Genomic DNA, 16,311 nt, shown 5'->3' on the forward strand with positions numbered 1-16,311 from the left:
GAGCCTCCTGCAGGGCTAGCTGTAACTTAGCTAATTCAATCTGCGTTTGCTCATTTGGAGGAGTTACATTAAACAAGCTTTCATTAATCATGGCAACAATTTGATCTTTAGACTGATGAGAGCGAACAACAAATCCCAATTGTTGAGCAACAATCTTAAGTTCATTCTTTGTTCTGTTTTCTATATCACACACTGTTTGCACATTTGACAAAAAGTCCTTGGCTTCATCAAGTGTAGTAATAGTAGACATAATTAATAAGAAACAGTCACAAAATATCAAGCAATATCCTTATGATAATATCCTGAATATCCTGATATGAGGTCGCCAAATTTATGTTACGGAACAGAGAAAGGTAATGTACACTTTAAGTGAGAATACGAAGAGTCACTACTGTCCCGTAAAGTTCCAGGTTCAAAACAAAAGAGTTAGGTAAAATTACAAGTTAAAGTTTAATGCTTAAATTAACAACAAAACATTCAGGACTCATAAAGATAATGTAATGGCAAATAAACAGGTTAAATATATGGTTAACTGCAATAGCCTCTATTAACACGAAATTAGCAAGAATAAATTTATCTAAGTCAGCCCTGATAAAAATGAGATACCAGATAATACTCAGTGAATGCCAGATAAATAATTACAGATACAAACTATTATCAAAAATGACTGACATAAAGAACCCCACACGAATCACAAAAACTTCACTAGGCCTACAAATTAAACTTATGCTATACAGTACAAGAAAAAATGCAACAACAGTTATACTCAAATTACACACAGCTGCTAGATGGTTGGAGACTTCTTGAGCACTCACAATAATAATATCTGTACAGGGGAGGACAGAGATGTGAACAAAATGAGGAGCAGATCTAAGTGGCCATGATGCAGAGACTGAGCTCATTATATAGGAGCCAGGAGAGCTTGATACAACTTGTAATAAGGACGCGCAAATGAGGCGATGGGGACAAACGGTCGACAATCCCGCACTGAATAACAGAAAGAACGACTTACTCTACTATAACGGTAGAAGGGGGGGACTGAGGCAGAACACGCTCGTGATCAAACATGCAGCATACTGTGCGTTAAAATTACACAAAGGATGATGAAATCATAGGCTATGTAACAGGATGCACTAGTATTCTTCTCTGTCTCAGGCTAGGAAAATGTCGCTCAGCTTATGCTCTAGTGTTTTATTACAACTTTTATTTAATATGTTATTATAATACCATATGAATCATTAATTTTACAACTGTATGTAAATGTATAATCTGAAGGTGTGTAAAGACCCGCCTCCTTATTTTGTTGTATATGCCTTTTGTATACTCGTATGCTATACATATTAATTAATCAAGCCAGCCCCTTAGCCAGGGGTAATCTAGTGGGTCGGACGACACCCTACCTGCTTAATGGTTCTCTTTCTCACAGTCAGATTCTTCTTCTTTTTTTTTTTCAGTGCAATTGAGTCACTTTCCGTTGTTCAGAAGTTTTGTGCTGCTTCTCAGCTTAGCTTATGTATACACCCAGAGCCCCATAGCAAGCATGCAGCAGACCTTTGACCAGCCGGCTGCTATGCAAGTTCAAATTCAGCAGAGAACGACCCTCCCCCCATTCGAAAAGTGTGGCTACGGACCTGTCACCAGTCATCAACTTTATGCTCGACTGTCTGGCAACCTTGTGTTGGTGGGGCCATCACTTACCGATTCAGTATATGGCCCACTGATAGGTATGCGATAACATCATCTCAGAATGTGTCAATTGGTGTTGTGCTGTGCTTCTATGCTGCTATAGTGCTGCTTCTCTCTCCTGTGTGTAATATATCTTATAAATTACTTTACGTTTTAAACCATATACTGTATCTACAATTTGCCAAAGGGTGTGTGGCTACACCCACGAATTTATAACCAGTGATTATAACTGTATTTGGTGAAGAAGGTCTGTGGGAAGACCCACCACCTTCTATTGTATATGTAACCTACTTTGTATATCTTTATAATAATAAATATTTCAGTCAATTAAGCTTGTAGTAAGCCTCTGCATACGCATGAGAAACAAACAAGCGTTGGAAAAGAAAATATGAATATAAAAGAAAAACAAGAAAACAAATTCAACAGAAAGGTCACTTATCATCATAAAAAATATTTTTAAACCTAAAGAAAACTGCCAAGATGACGAGGAAGTAAATTTTTTAAGGTGTTACAGTTGCTTAGAGTAAAGCGTTACTGAAAAAAAAAAATAAGAAATAAACTAGTATTTGTACTGAGACTTCAAGTTCTTTGAGGCGTATCCAGAATCTCTCACCAGACGCCATAATCCCCTAATGGCTATTTGTCTTTGAGTTAGTTATCACGAGCGAGCGAGCAAGCTTACCGAAATGATGTTTACGTTCAGCTGAGAAATGAGTGGCCAGACACGACCTGGCCCAGCCCAGCCCGACACAACGCGGCCTGACCGCAATGGTTTTCAGAGGCTAATAACTTTTCTACTATGTGAGATGGATGAGAGGTTCTTTCAGCAGGTACCATAGTAGATATATTCAATAAATATTGTTTTTAGCTATATATTAACTCCTGAGACCAAAGAAACACCTTGGAATCCCAGCTTTCCAAGGGAATTTACCGAGGGCTTCAATTGCCATACTTCACTATGAAATCGAATTTTAAAAGATTTCCTATTGTAACACTATGTTTTCTTGCATGAATTCTAACAATTAAATATCGGACAGTACGCTAATAATTTTATAGGAACGTTTTTTTTCCTATGTTCGGAGATGAAATCAACAAGGGTAATCACCCCATTTCTGGGCTTTATCATTTGATCAATAGCCAAGCGTTTACCGGCGCAGTTTGTTGACATGGCAAGTTGGGAAAGAGCACTGAATACTGTGCATGTGATAAATGCTACGGCTCCTCGCTATATGCGCATCCAGAGAGAAAACGTGAGAAAGTAAAGATTTTAGCTCAATTATTCTTCTGTTATTGTTCAACTACCTCACCAGAAATGTTGAAAGTTTACACCAAGATGAAATTGTGATGATAGGCATATGTACAAATGCTCTCTCCCTCGTCACGCGCTCACAAAGCGCACTTTACTGGTTTTACAGGTAGGGCCACTAACCCTCCATCAGCCCACTTGTTGACACGTAGGGAACATGTATGGATTGATTACATGAGTACCACCCAGTGTTGTAAATGATTTCCTGGCTTACAGGAAACCATTTGGCTTGTCACTCGATGTAATGCCACCTGAAAAAAAAAAAGTAATTTAAAGTGACAGGAAAGAAGAAAGAAATAGGAAGAATGGAGAGCAAACAGAAAAAGAATGATAGAGGAGTACAAAAGAGTACAAAGGAAATCAAACAGCAACAGACCTGTTGGTCCTTTCATGGCTGTTTGGTATAGGGAAGGTTATAACTAGCAAATCTAGTCTATCAGTCAAGTACAAGGATAGAAAAGCAGCAAGGCTCCCCCACCCACCAAGCTCTCCAGCCGAAGCCGGCAGGAAATAATGAGAAGGACCACCATGCAGCATCGGAAAACTGTCTTGGAAATTTCATTAAAAAGATGGAAAGGAAATTTTATTCTTCACTATCTACCTGAAGGGGAGAGTAACATTAAGTCAGCAATATTTATCAACGTTGTTCAGCGGTCGTATCTTCCAGGCTCTGAAAAAGAGAGAAAAAAATCACAGAAATGTATTATTCAGGAGTGAATATACTTAGCAGGACGTTAGATGACAGATACTTAAGTGATTTTTTAAGGTTGGTATTGTATCACAGTTCACCATATTTGAGGACAGTTTGTTCCATATATTAACAACTGAATTAAAGGAAAAAAAAAAAAAGCTTAGCTTCATGTGACTGAAATAGTTTGCCAATAATTTTATGCCCATTATTTCTAGTATAGTTTGAGCGACCAAGTGTGAAATATTTATCAGTGGCCATATTATCGTGTCCTATGAATATTTTGAATACTTTGATTAAATCTCCTCGTAACCTCTGTTTAGTTAGGATAAAGAGATTCAGGACTTCTGCTTGCTCCTCATATGGTTTATTTTTCAGTCTAAGTATCATCTTTGTCATCCTTCGCTGTACTTTTCCAAGTTTCTCCATGTCCTTTTCATAATACAGTGACGAGAATTGAACGGAATATTCCAAATGTGGGCATACTAGGGAATTATACAAACTGAGGACGGTATCATCGGATTTATATTCAAATGCTCTACCTACGAATCAAATCGATTTTTTTGTTTTTTGTTTTACAGCTCTGCACAGAGATTGCTTGGCTTCAAATCATTTATTATTATAACTCCTAAATCTTTTTCATAGTTTACCATATCAAGTTAGACCTTATGTTATTAATAGGTCCTTCATTTAATATCGAAATCCCTTTGCCATGTTTGGGTCCAAATAAACAATTGATTAAGATCTCTCTGAATTGCCTGTCTGTGTGCTGTATTTGCTTTGTTACCTTCTTACAGAATAATCATTCATCAATATCATTTATGTATATTAAAAAAAATGGACCTAACACAGAACCCTGTGGCACGCCATTTGTGACGTTTATCCAGTCTGATTCTTTTCCCATTATTACGACTCTTTACAGTCCTTTCGTCCGGTGAGCCAAAATTTTCAGTCCATCCCAGCACATTGCCACTGAAGCCATGTGCCTTTAGCTTCTGAAGGAGTTTTATTGTGTGGAACTTTGTCAAAAGCCTTTTGAAAATTATGGTAGACAGCGTCAACGGATCTAGTCTCGTCGTACATGTTTCATATATCGGTGAAAAAGTCCAACAGATTCGTTAGGCAACAGTGTTATTCTGAAAATCATGTTGCGAATCTTTGATGAGATTATTTGTTTCGAAGTGTTTCATAAACTTGTCTCGGATAATAGTTTCAAGCAATTTGCAAACACTGATGTTAAACCAATTGGGCGGCAATTTTTCGCTTATGCTCTGTTGCCCTTTTTAAGTATCGTGGTGACGTCTTCAAGCTTTCATTCGTGTGGCACCTTACTGCTCTTTAGTGATAAGTTGAAAAGTTCAGATAAAGCTTTTGGTGATTTATTCTCTAGTTCCTTGAATACACACGGAGATGTTTTGTCCTGTCCCGATGTTTTATTCTCTTTTAATTTGCTACCTGTAAGTAGTACGTCGCAATCACTACCTGTATCATCATAGATAATGCTGCCCTCTTCTATCAGAACTGGGGAAACTACTGTAAACATATGTGTATATTCTATTGTAAATATTGATGCGAAGAATGTTAAGATGTTTCGAATTTTTGTCTTCTTTGTTTCACCATTAGTGTCTTATCCATTATCTGTAATTAAGGGTCCAATAATTGAAGTTATTACCTTTTTGCTTCTTATGTAACTGAAAAATTCTTTGGGAATTTGTTTACTGATACTGGCAATATGTGCCTCAAGGTTTTTCTTACTGCATTTAATTAATACTTTGGTTTTCAGTCGAATAGCTTCATATTAATTTTTATCACTGACTCTCTGGTATTATTATCTTTGTATGCAAGATTGTTTGCTACCAGATCATGTTTAAATTAGGAGTTCCTCCATTTGGGTTTAGAATTTTTGGGAGGTCTTCCGCTGCTCATTGGAATGCATAACCTGATGGCATTGTTGATAGTTTCTGTTAAAAGATTCATGCATCAGTGATATCTAATATTTCGACAGTGGGATGCCAGTCACCTGCATTTAATTAATTAAAATTTGTCCTCACATACTGTAGTTGGACACTTTTTCGCAAGTGGCCTTGACATTGTCTTTACTGAATTTAATGATAAATGTAACTGGGCAACAATCACTTGTACTAATTTTTTCTCCAACGATAACGTCACTTAGGGCCTACTCAATTTTCTGATGTGGCTGAGACTAGCATGTTAGCTCCATGTGATGGATAATTTACAAACTGATACAATGAACATTCCTGCAAGTTTGTATATACGGTATATGTCTAACCCTGTGGGCGAGGATAGGGCTTCTCCCTGTTTTAGAACTGGGAAATTAATATCACCAGACATTATTATGCTATACATACAAGAGATTTCGGCAACTTGATTGTAGAATTCATTGCCGATGTTGAGTGGCTGAACGGGTGAACGATAAATTAACCCATATGTGATTTTATGGCAAGATTCTTTAAGCTGAATATAAATAGTGTCAATGTTTTCAATACATGGATTGGTAATTATGAATGGATGAAATCCTGATTTAATATAAGAACACACCTCCCTGTGCTCTGTTCTTCCTTTCACTACCGAAAGTATGATAGCCTGGTAAATTAAACTCTGTTAAAAAATCTCCTTGCTCAGTATTTAGCCGGGATTCTGTTACACCAATTACATCACAGTCTTCAGTAAAGACAAAGGTCTCTAAATCAGCAAATTTATTACACAGACTATGCTCATTTACATAAGAATTTTAAGATGGTTACCCTGCTGATGAAGGGAGCTTCCGTTACCTATTGATTCTTCCGATCATATGATATCTACGTTTGCCTCCCATGATGCTTGTTTTTTCTCCAGAAAGAATTGTGGTGCATCACTGAGCAGACGACCGAGATGGGCATTTGCTACTCATAGAAGTGGTTGCATGTGTCGATGAACTCCACGCCTTCCTGCAAGCAAAGTGATTTAACCCCGTTATTTATATTAAACGCTTTACTAAATAAGGCATTCCTCACATCAATCCTTGGGAGTATGCCTAAAATCAAAATGTTAATTTTCTCCTTGTAGCACCAGATCATCATTCTGTATTTCTCCATCAGCTCCTCTGATTGGATTAACACATCATTAGTACCTGTATAAATGACGAGTAGGCTATCATTAACTGCATTCTCAAAAATGTCATCCACAGCCTCTGTTACGTCATCTACTGCACCTGGAATACAAGAACGCTTTTGTTTAGAGGGTGCCCTGCCGCCAAGTTGCACCTACTGACCAAGGATGATGGAGTCCTTCACAGCTCAAGCCTCATGAACCTGAAATTTACTGTATGTGGACACTGGAATTATTCCCCTCTTCTTGCAACCCTTGCACCATTCCACACTGGCTGGAAGTCATTGTGTATGGTGTGGGGAGAAGTAACTGCACTGGGAGGAGGATAGTCAACCTGGACACACCTCCACAATGTGTCTGATGTTACTCGCAATGAAGCCCTTCAGCACATCGATTTTTCGGATCAGGCTGTTAATCAATTTGTACCTTCCGTCAGCTTGTCTTCCAGGCACTGACGTAGTTTGCATATCGTGCAAACAAAGGTGCGGTCTGTATACAAGGATCCAGTGAAAGTATGGGAGCAGGCTACATATATAGTGTTCCGTGGCATTCTGAAATTCAGAGTCACTGTGAAGACTTAGGAGAGAAAAATAATAAAATATTACTGATTAGCACCTAGAAGAAATACTGGAACAAGAATCAATTAGTTTTACAAAGTCTGGTAGCAAGGAAATTACAATTTGTGCAATAGTTACAGGTGAAGGTTTCCGTGATCGGGGTTTTGTTGCTGTTAAAACTCTACAGGGAGAGCTACCTTGTTGGTTAATAATGTAACTGTAGAGGATTTATTACTAATCTGCTACAGAGAATGGAAAGCTGTTCGTTACAATAATCCGAAATATAACAACAATGGAGTCACAAGTAATACAATGCACAAACAAATATACTATCACCTGAAATATTAGAATAATGAAAAATCACAAGATATGAAAATACATCTTTATCTTACTTGTATATAAATGGGAGATATTTTTCTCTGTAAAAATTTATGTAAATGAGAAACACAAATTGTTGGGCACTATCAAGACGACTCGCCTGGCACCGATATAAACAAATGCTGAATTAATCACTTGTTTCACTAATTTATCGCTTACAGTAATAAAATAATGGATCACTGGTGTAATGAAAGACCCTATCTTAATCCATTAATACTGAAATTAATTCTGAGATAAAAAATAATACAGAAAACACAAATTCATATAGTTTGCCGGGGGAACTTCATCTGGCCTACTGGTGAGACACGGCGCAAGTAATTGTGTATCTAGGACAAAGAGACGTGGGCGCTAAGGTAAAACAAATTATTTATACCTCAAAGCAGCGCAGATCACCTAAATAACTCAACACTCAGTCACAGAGATCACACAAAAATATTGTTACGTCCTCGTCCCACACTGCCACAGGCTCCAACAGCAGTAGTTCAGAATAGGAAAGACATCGTCCAGTGAATCGTTTCTCGAAGGGCCGGCCTTTCATTGTACACAAGGTCAACCCAGGCGTCGTAATAACACAGGCTTCTCACGTTCGTAATCTTTATTTTCCAAGCAGTTACTCTGTCTGCTTAACAAATATCGCAAGTGCCATAACTACGCTGACTTCACAAGGCCGCAGGTAAAACTGACTCTTCTATTCTCTTCCCCCATCCTTTTATAACCTTCCTTGCTACTCGAGTGTTCTAGGTACTCCTAGTGGCAACAGTTCCAAGTCGGAGACTTCCAAAGTAATCCAGAGCTTTCTTGCATTACGCAGCACGCTAAATGCTTTAGCATTCAAACTGTAATTAAAAATGAATATTACATAATTCAAGAATCGTCCAAATAAAACATTGTAGAGAGAGAAAACAAGAATAAAAATTAATGCATAACTTTACAAAATACCTCCGCTCACAACTATTCAATTTTGCAATTCTGACAAGCAACTGAAACTGTGCAAACTATCAGGAATTTTCCCCTACCACCTAGCTTGCACTCTTGCGTCTCAGCAATATACTGAGTCTCTAACTCAGTACCGTCCGTCAAACATAGCTAATACCGGAAATCAAACGAACATCTGCAAATAAAACTCACAAACATTTAACAGACTGTATACATTTAGCAGCCAGACAATCAGCTAAATCGCACACCTAGACTCAGGACTATCACACTGTTGTATGATCACACACATAACACACTGAAGCAAGTCACTTAGCTGAGCGTATTCGCAGAGCGGACCAGGAGTTGTAACCAGTAGGCAGTCAGGCAGCACTACATCACGTGAGTGGATAATGGTTGCCACCACCTACCACACAATACTTTCCGGGATACATTCTCTATTCATAAAGTTGGCCATTTTCTATAAGTTGTCATTTGACAGAAAACTGTAAATTCTTCTTGATACCTAATGCAGCATACGACAGAATTCCTCCAGAGTAAATCATAGGTATATTCTGGCTCAGAATCAATTATCATTCTCTGTATATGTACATTGTAGAGAGAGAAAACAAGAATAAAAATTAATGCATAACTTTACAAAATACCTCCGCTCACAACTATTCAATTTTGCAATTCTGACAAGCAACTGAAACTGTGCAAACTATCAGGAATTTTCCCCTACCACCTAGCTTGCACTCTTGCGTCTCAGCAATATATTGAGTCTCTAACTCAGTACCGTCCGTCAAACATAGCTAATACCGGAAATCAAACGAACATCTGCATATAAAACTCACAAACATTAAACAGACTGTATACATTTAGCAGCCAGACAATCAGCTAAATCGCACACCTAGACTCAGGACTATCACACTGTTGTATAATCACACACATAACACACTGAAACAAGTCACTTAGCTGAGCGTATTCGCAGAGCGGACCAGGAGTTGTAACCAGTAGGCAGTCAGGCAGCACTACATCAAGTGAGTGGATAATGGTTGCCACCACCTACCACACAATACTTTCCGGGATACATTCTCTATTCATAAAGTTGGCCATTTTCTATAAGTCGTCATTTGACAGAAAACTGTAAATTCTTCTTGATACCTAATGCAGCATACGACAGAATTCCTCCAGAGTAAATCATAGGTATATTCTGGCTCAGAATCAATTATCATTCTCTGTATATGCCAATGATGGCTGATATAAAGCCTAATAACTCTTCGTTAGCTTCTAGGTTTTAGTGGCAAGGTACAGCCTCCTGCAAATCATCCTTTCCATCTACCCTTGCCTTCAGTAACATCTAATTACTACTCGTATAGGTAAAGTTGCATGTAGGCGGTATAATCTGCGGGTTAGTTAGGTATTTTAGCTGACTATGACATTAAACAACCAAAACTAATATAATGTTATGAACTATTGTGAGGGAGGAGGAGAGATGGGCCTTCAGCAGGAAACTGTACATCAGGTGGGTTGATGAAAATTATAGAACAAAAAGAGTATTGCAATAGGCCACTGACTCAGTCGTTTTGATGATATCGTTTTCATTTCTACCTGCCGCCTGACAAGTTTATTTATGTTATTCAGGAAAGCTTCTCGCATATGTACTGTAGGGATGAACAGGACAGATATTGTTCTTTTCTGTATCCCTTCAGAGAAGAGAGATGTGAAACTTCCTGAAGCAACACTTTTACGACGAAAAGCAACTCCCAGGCTGAATATCAAAGCTTGGCTGTATCAAGAATTAACATTTAAAATCACAGTGGCTGTTATATATTTTATGTATTTCTTTGGAATAAAAATTTTGCGGTCATCCGGTTTTCCTATATATTTCCCCATCTGATTTTGTAAATGTTTTTGCTTTAATCCGATGACGTATTAAATATTAATTTATTGATACCGTACCTTCAGACGATTCCATACTTACATTCAGCTTACGAAAGACCTCTGGTACAGAAGGGGATAATGAAGCCCTTGTTTAACCGCTCTAATAATATTGATAATAATAATAATAATAATAATAATAAAAACTTCTGATTTGAACAATATCACCAAGAGGTGTCAAGAAGAAAACATAAAAGATGTATATACTCGGGATGAAAGTGTTAATCTGATATTGTGGCATGACATTTATGGGCCACACTAACACATCAGTTTTAATGTATTATCCACTGAACTTTGTAACATGGAGGGGCTGTCCTCGTAGCGAGCGTGTGACTTACGATCTGCATAATGAAACACCGGCACTCGTCGCCTCCTTCATGGTTATACAACTTCAACACTGTTTTTAGCTTGGTCTCCCAGTGTCAGTGCTGCTTCTGTATATACATATGTATTATAATACAAAAATATATGCAGATTATGTTTGTTTCTTCTGCCTAGCTCAACAAATTATATGAGATACATTTAGCCAAGAATATGAATAAAACAACGTCATATGTTGCAGTAATGCAGAACACATTTTTCGTTTTTCTTTATGACTTCCTTAACTTAATGTCTGTTTGATTTTATTAGTAAAGATAAAGTTAAGGTCAATGGACACAGCATATATGTGAAAATAATGTATATTTCACCATGGTAAATTGATGTCCCCTAATAATACTGTACCACTTTGATACTAGTTTTATCAATATGTGAACATGATTATCCTCAATGGAATTCGCAGACATACGGGTGTTTAGACAATCAAATATTTCTTGTGCAGTAATACGATGTGAGATGTGTAACAAAGCTCTGGAAATAACTAGTTGCATTGAGTGGTGCTTTTTTTTTCTTTGTTGTTGTTGTTCCTTTACAAAACTAGAAAGCATTGCTCATTTTCATGACAGATTTTAACTACCCTCACTTGCATAAAGGAGGCCTCCCCTGTCTCTTGTCAAAAAGTGTATTCAAATAACTATAGCTTTAGATGCCGATAGCAGAGCTTCTTGACAAAAAGTTAATTTTTAAAATAAATATAAGAAATTATGACAACGAAACAGTGACCTCTGATAACTATATTACCTCTCTCTCTCTCTCTCTCTCTCTCTCTCTCTCTCTCTCTCTCTCTCTCTCTCTCTCTCGTCTTTCAATACCAGTTTTTTGCACATTGGAATTTTTTATACACGATGCGAATATCCCGCTTTTGGACGAATGTAAATAAGTGCATTTTCTTTATCAATAATGTTACAGAATTGGCAACAAGATATATTTTTTACCTGTGAAATGTAATGCCATCTCACTTCAATGAATTCCTGTGCTTATTTTTGCATCCGTATGTAGCTCATTGGATCATGGCACTAACCCGAACTCATTGCTGATTTCAAAGGCCGCATGTGTCAGACGAGGTGTTTCAACATGGCTGGCATTACACTGAGACGAGCAGAAATAGTTATCCGAAGCGAATATGTTGAGTTACGTGGTGGGACAAACAAATGAGGAAAATGAGAAGACGTGTGCTGTTGGTGCGGATATGCTATATTACAAAGGGTTCAGTGGCAACTCGGCGACAGACAACTGGGCGACAGGATAACTAGGCGACTACCAAGTAGGCGACAGGACGACTGAGAGACAGCCAAATGAGCGACAGGACAACTAGGCGACAACAAACTAGGCTACCAGACAAATGGGTGACAACCACCCAGGCAACTGGGCCGGGCCGCTGAGGTTTAGTCGCCACTGAGCAGTCGAGTCGAGTGAGCTGGAACTGCTCGGTGTCTGGTTTCCATTTAAACTCATGGAAAACATTTTCAACCCTGAAACCATGTCCGGATTAATAACCTCACAAAGAAGCAAAGAAAACTTTTCCACAAAGGATTTATTTACATAAAGGACAGAACACGAGATGATCAGATTTATTAGAAATGTGACCAAAGGAAAATATATAATGGCACAGCAGTGTCGGTAGGCAGTGAAGTGCATATAACCAAGTAACTTATGCACGCACCACAATGTGAAGAAACTGCAGTGCAGAAGGCTAAAACTGACTTGAAACACAAAGCTGTGGAACAGTTGGCGACACATCCAGCTGTATTAATCCGAGAGGAACTTGTGGATATATATGACTCCGGAACATCAGCCTTACCCGAATGCCAGTCTCTTCGCAGACTGATAAACAGGAGTAAGGCTCCAGTGCGTCATGTAATGCTCAGAGAATCAAAGAATTAAAGGTAGTGCCACCTTACAAAAGGACGATATCTGACCGTCATTTTCTTTTACCGACAATAGCATAAATGATGACACTGGAAGCAGAATTATTATATTTGATACTGATGACAATCTACTGTATGTTACCTGTTTTCCTTAAATATGCGGTATCTTGATGGAACATTCAAAGTAGTCGCAAAAATGTTTTAACAACTTTGGACAATGTATGGAAAAGTGGCAGGGATGGTATATCCTCTTGTATACGTCCTCATGCAAAATCAACGAAATAATAATTACATGGACATTTTACGAAAGCTCCAAGAAACAGGAAGAGAGCTGCACATTCCAAACACAGAAAGATGATCATCATCGGTTATGGTGGATTTCGAACTATCCGCTATAACAGCTTGTCAGAATGTTTCCACACGTTCAAATATGGTTCTGCCTGTTTCATTCCGGACAGTCATTATACCGGAAAATTCAAGAGGGTAGACTTCGGATACAAAACAATGAGGAGGATAGTATAGTAAAGCGATGTGTCCTGAGCGCCATCGGACTGGCTTTTATTCCTTCCAGTGATGTTGTGGAATCTTTCGAACTTTTGCTGGATCTACTGGATAACGAAGTCAACGAAAACAATGACGAAGTCAGACGACTTAGGGATTTTCTGGATTATCAAGATAAAACGTATATACGTGGACGGCTTGCACGCTGCAGAAGACGAGCAATACCACCACGATATCCAACTGAGATGTGGAATGTATATGAAAGAACAATGACAGATGAAGCTAAAATTAATAATACGGTAGAAGGCTGGCACAACAAATTTAACAAAATGGTTGAAAAGACAAGAGAGATGATGTTTTCATTGTTGGATGAATTATGGAAGGAACAGCACGACACTAAGGTTGCCAGTAAAACTTAAAGCTGAATTTATGCAAGACTGTAGCAAGAAATGCAAGAATAAGGAACGTGGTTGTGCGATATCAGGAATTCAAGGACAATGGTCAGATTGTGCTCTGTTGTGTTGGGTATAATTTTGTTCCATCTGTATAATAAGGTGTTCCGCATAACTAAATAAATACTGTTTCATAATAAAATTGGTGCTACTTTGGCTTATTATCTACAAGGAAAAAATATCTACATCGTACTTTGGCTTGTTATCTACAAGGAAAAAGTATCTACACCGTACCTACCATTTGACCACGATTTTGGACTGAAACGATCGCTGTACAAACTTCTCTGCACATGTTGAACCAATCGCAAATTGCTTCGGTACCTCTACCAGTTAAACTTTGAACCAGATCATAAGAGAGGTCTTGTATAAAATAAAAGATCAATTCTAAAATTTGGCAAAGAGAGAGCTTGCAATTTAGTTTGTTATTTATATCTGTGAAGTGGAAGAATACATTGCCTCTGCGAACGGAACTAAAAGTTTGACATCCACGGTTTCTGCAACGAAGAACGGGCATAAATTCGCCATTTCGTCTTCTTTTCCGAGCGTCCTTCATCTCTCCGCCACATCAATGACATGGTGAAGCACTTTGTTCTTCATCAAAAAGTCCATGTCTTCTTAAAAATGCCAGTGCCTTAGTTTCGTCGCTGATTTCGGTGTAGAATTCTTTTGCGAGCATCTTAAGGGCTGTGTCAATGACTGAAATATAAATGAGGATTTACGAAGGTTAGGAGGAATTAAGAAAGGTAAAGGACTGGCCTATCTTTGAAATCTAGGTAACAAACTAGCTTGTAGATAATATACCAAAGCTGTCGTGACTGATGTCAATGGCGGAATGAAGTGTGCTGTTCCCACATGTACAATACCTTGTTAAGTCGGGACCGGAGCTTCGACACTCGAACAGTCATTCCACTCATGTTTCAGACTCTCTAACCATCTAGATCGCATACCAAAGTAGATTCATGACACGTAGATCGCAATATAAAGTGTAGATCGCATACCGAAGTAGATTCATGACACGTAGATAACAAGCCAAAGTAGCACCATAAAATTTACTTTAATGTTTAAGGAATAAATTATTTCTTTTTCTTTATTACTTTATCCTGCTGCCCAGTTGCCCTGTCGCCCAGTCGCCCCTAGAACCATTAGAAAGTTTCAGACGTACTACTTGAGATGGCTTGTTCGAACTTAGATAAGGGAAAGCGAGTGAGTGGCTGACTAGGATAGCATATGAGGGAGCTGGTGAGGGAGGAGGTGGGGGGAGAGTGATGGAGGATGAGGTGGAGGGATGAGGCGGAGACGTAGGCTATATGGATTAGAGTGGTGTGAGTTGGTCGGAGCGCAAAAGGGTGGTGGAGAACAAGGTGACATGCAGATCATTTTGTTTTTGGCTTCTCTCCGGCATTCAAGCATCTCGCTCGACAGAAACAGAATATCGGTTTTTCATTTACATTGAATAATTGATGCAACAACATTACCACTCGTCCCACATGGTAACTCATCAATAAATAAAAGAAAAAAAAAAAGAATTTTCTAAAATTTGCATGAATTTGTTTGTCAGTCACATATATTTCAATCGCTGTTTATTTGGTTGTAATTCTTTATTTTGGGGTATAACCTAGCGTCCTGAAATTTTTTGGCAATGGCTTAGAGCCTGTTATTCATGTGAAATGCTATTTTGCTGTGTTGCAGAAATCTCTGTCTAACTTCGACACTCAGGGTTTTGTCTGGCATGGCTGTGCCTTTCTCTTGATGTTCTCATCACAGAAGTAAACTTGTTATTGGCATAACTTGTCCTATTTTCATATAAACAAGCACGCAGTCTTGCATGACACCAGAATTTTACACATGATTAATTGGTGATATATGCACCTTCCTCAGAAGCTCTCCGCACACCCACCACCAGCTTTGCACATGCCTGCATGGAGGGTGATATCATCAGCCTTCAGCTAACCAGAAGCACGATTCAGAATGACAGCAGTGTCCTGGGCGTTTATAATGGCGAAAACATCATTGAAAATATGGAGGAGTTTACTTACACCATCTCCACTGTCACCAGCAGCCTGTCATTAGATGCAGGTCTCAACAGATGCAATGATAAAGCGGACACTGTGACAGTACACCTTTACAAGAAAGTCTTCCAGAACATGGTGTGAATTATCAACACAAAGATGATGGGTTATCAGGCCTGTGTAGCAAGCACACTTCTGTATGGCAGCAGGGCCTGGAACCTGCATACCAGACAGGCATGTTGTCTTATATATTTCCCTACTCAAAATATTTCTACATTCGTGTTCTCACCAAAATTCTGGGATCACATGGAAAGATTGCATGCCCCCAAAAGATATCCACGAACATGCGCTCATCACCAGCATCTCGTGTCTCTGTGACTTTGTAAGTTAAATGGAAGTGAACCAAATCCAAAAGGACTTGCAATAAGAGCTCGGGGAACCTCAACAGTAGACCGAAGACCGTCAAAGGAAAAGAGTCGTTGATATGGGTGAGAACAGGAGATACAATACAAAATATTGGAGCTAAC

At 38.6% G+C, this 16,311-nt stretch overlaps 1 pseudogene; it reads right to left on the bottom strand.

The window, feature by feature from the left end:
• Nucleotides 1-13,998: 13,998 nt before the first annotated feature.
• On the bottom strand, nt 13,999-14,689 carry LOC145390996 (uncharacterized; annotated as a pseudogene).
• Nucleotides 14,690-16,311: the final 1,622 nt, after the last annotated feature.

Source organism: Coenobita brevimanus, chromosome 16, assembly GCF_032717465.1.
Source record: "Coenobita brevimanus isolate Jiangsu-jjx chromosome 16, ASM3271746v2, whole genome shotgun sequence".
NCBI classification, from domain to species: Eukaryota; Metazoa; Arthropoda; class Malacostraca; order Decapoda; family Coenobitidae; genus Coenobita; species Coenobita brevimanus.